General features: G+C 48.8%; 1 protein-coding gene and 1 pseudogene across 1 annotated transcript in view; one reads left to right on the forward strand and one right to left on the reverse strand.

The window, feature by feature from the left end:
• Positions 1-2,826, reverse strand: part of SLC2A1 (solute carrier family 2 member 1) — a 29,241-nt gene that overhangs the window by 24,155 nt on the left and 2,260 nt on the right. The window lies entirely within an intron of this gene.
• The window catches only part of LOC102885875, a 2,863-nt pseudogene continuing 2,034 nt past the window's right edge, over positions 1,998-2,826 (forward strand).

Genomic DNA, 2,826 nt, shown 5'->3' on the forward strand with positions numbered 1-2,826 from the left:
GAAACGAGCTCTAACAGAAGGTTTGGCTGGCCTGAGACCGAAAGGTGGAGCTGTTTTCTGATGAAGCCCTTTCCTCCCCACTCCCAAATGCCAAGATAGGGAGAGAGAGGAGCTCTGGGCTAGGTGATGTGGGCCACATCTTGTAGCCAAAGGATCTCTAAGCTGGGGTCTGGCAAGAGCTCTTTTGCCTTACAGGGTGCCAAGGCCCTGGAGAGGCAAAAGCCAACAAGGTGGTAGTGCCAAGGTCTTAGAGAGGATGAACACTGGCCTCATTCTGCCCAAATTCAAGACTTGGGAGCCCTGCTCAGTTGCTGCAAAACCCCAGCGTTTATGCATTAGCTACTGCTCCCCTGGCCTGGTGGCTGGATGGCAGAGCCTCAGGCTCCGTTCCATTCAACCCCTCCCACAGAGGTAGTAACAATGGAAGTTTGTTTTAATGGCCAGGCCTGGGCCTGCCGGCCTGGACTCAGCCTCCCTGAGCCCATAAGTCCAACCAGGAGCCTTCTCAGCCTCCACTATCCTGGGGACACTGGTTATTGAGTGGTTTTGTCACCTCTGTGCCCAGGAGTGACATGGAGAAAGGGGTAAGGTTGCAGGTCCCAAGCCAATGCTGCACACACTTCTCCCTTTGTCCAGGCCTCCCAAGCTCTGCCAGCCTGGGGGAGGGGGGACAGGATGCCTGTACCCTTGGAGCTGGGGCAGAGCTCTAGGCCCTGACGCCCCGTGATCAGGAGGAGGCACTGGGAAAAGCTGAGCTCCCTGAAGTCACAAGCTGATTACAGGGGATTTGGGGCAGACCCAGCTCTGGGGCAAGTAGGGTCGGGTCCCTGAATGGCTTGGCATGGGACAAGATCATCATGGAGATATTTACACTGCTTGTATACACAAACTGACCGTACAAAGGGTCTTTCCAGTGAAAATAGCTACCACCCTGATTTAGGGCCCTGGGCCAGTCTCACCACATCCACCACAGGGTAGTGAACCTCTATTTTATAGGAAAGAAACCAAGGCTCTAAGGAAAGCCACTTCCCCAAGGTCACAGTTTTGTAAGGACTTAAGGACATGTTTTGTTTCCATTCACAGAAGGGTTTCAGTTGTCAAGTTATGTCTAATCCAACTTAGAGACTCTTGCTGCACCCAGAAAGAGCTTGGAAAGTCCTGGAGTCTGAGAATTCCTGCTCATTTGGGGTGAAGAGAGGGTGGAACAGAGGGTATGGAGAAGAAGGCATCTTTTTTTATACTGTAGGACATCTCAAAAATTTTTTGTTGTTGTGTGACAGCCTTATTTTGGACACATCTCATTCTTTCTCTGGCCTCAGTTTCTCCATCTATCAAATGGAAGGCTGGGCCATCCACTGTAAGGTCCCTTCCTGCTCTGATTTTCCTTTATTCTCTTACGTCATCCTAGAAAGGCTGGCAGCAGGTTTTGAGGTGGGATGTATGTGACCTTGGGAAAGTCATTTTTCTTTGGACTGCGATGTCATCATGACTCATTTCCCAGGGGAAGCAGGGCAGCCACATTAGTTGACCCATCTCTGGGCCTAGCACTGTCACCCATGTGCTACCACTGCAAACGAGCTTCCTGACAAACCCCTACTAGAGAAAAATTGGCCAGCAGGAGCTTTAATAATTTTCTCAACCAAGTGATACGGCCTGAGCATCCTGGGGCTCCCCAAAAGCTCATACTGACAGAATGCCAGGCTCTGGACAGAGGCCACAACCCAGATATGGGTCTCCTGGAGCCCAGGTAAGTGCAGTGCATCATGGAAGTTCAAAGAGGCAAAGATTTATGGAGCATCTTTGGGGACAGATATATTGTTTTCTGAGTTCTTATAGACACACTAATGATGAAAATGACATCATTCTGCAAATGAGGCAGCTGAGCTAAGCTGAAATTCAAAACCACACCTGCAGGACTTCAGAAGCCTATGTTCCTCATAAGACTGAAGGGCTGAGGGACCCCGTGGATTTCTGATTTCTTTGTCTGGGTGGCAGAGATGGCAGAGGCCCTGGGGTGCCGCTGGGGCACTACTAGGGAGTTCGTCACAAAGAGCTGGGTGAGACATCATGGAGCAGGGATCACCCTTGCCTACTGCCCAGGAGGAAGCATGAGTGAGCCCCTGGCCGGGAGGGGAGGGGAGGGGTTTCAACCTGTCCTCTCCCTACTTCCTACTCAGTAAAACTCATCGCATTGAGACGTAGAGGAGAACGACAGAACACACAGAAGGCAGCTGAGCCAATTCTCAGTTCCTAGGAGATGAAGAGGAACATAGCAAAAAGAACTTCAAAGCCAGACATGCCTGGGAAAGTGATATACTCTCTTCGGGCCTCAGTCTAATATCCTGCATAAAAGGGCTGTGCTTGCTGATCATTTCGGCAGTCTCCAAAGGGAAGGGCTTTATTCCAGAATATATACAGGATGATCCATAGAAGGTTTAGCAAAAAGAAAGTAAAAATTTTTTTTTACTATAATTGCTATCTGTATTTGTCTTTTGAAATTTCTGTTATGTAGGCATACAATCTACTAGTGTAACGGCGCATGTACATGAATTTATAAATACAGACAAACCACTTGGAAGGAGGTGCTCCAAAATTAATTACTGATGGGGTAGACAGTCAAAAGTCTGGAGATTATTTCATGAAAAACACCCACCTGTTACAGCAGGTATTTACGGCCCTTGAATTTAGGCAAATTCTCCCCGCAACCCAAACTTTAAGAAAGGCTATGGTGAAAAGGGACAGTGGAAACTAGAAGCCCTTTCTGATTGGACTGGGTTCAAATCTAGCTCAGCCACTTACTAGTTGTGAGACTTCAGGACAGTTACT

Source organism: Pteropus alecto, unplaced genomic scaffold (assembly GCF_000325575.1).
Source record: "Pteropus alecto unplaced genomic scaffold, ASM32557v1 scaffold170, whole genome shotgun sequence".
Taxonomy (NCBI): Eukaryota; Metazoa; Chordata; class Mammalia; order Chiroptera; family Pteropodidae; genus Pteropus; species Pteropus alecto.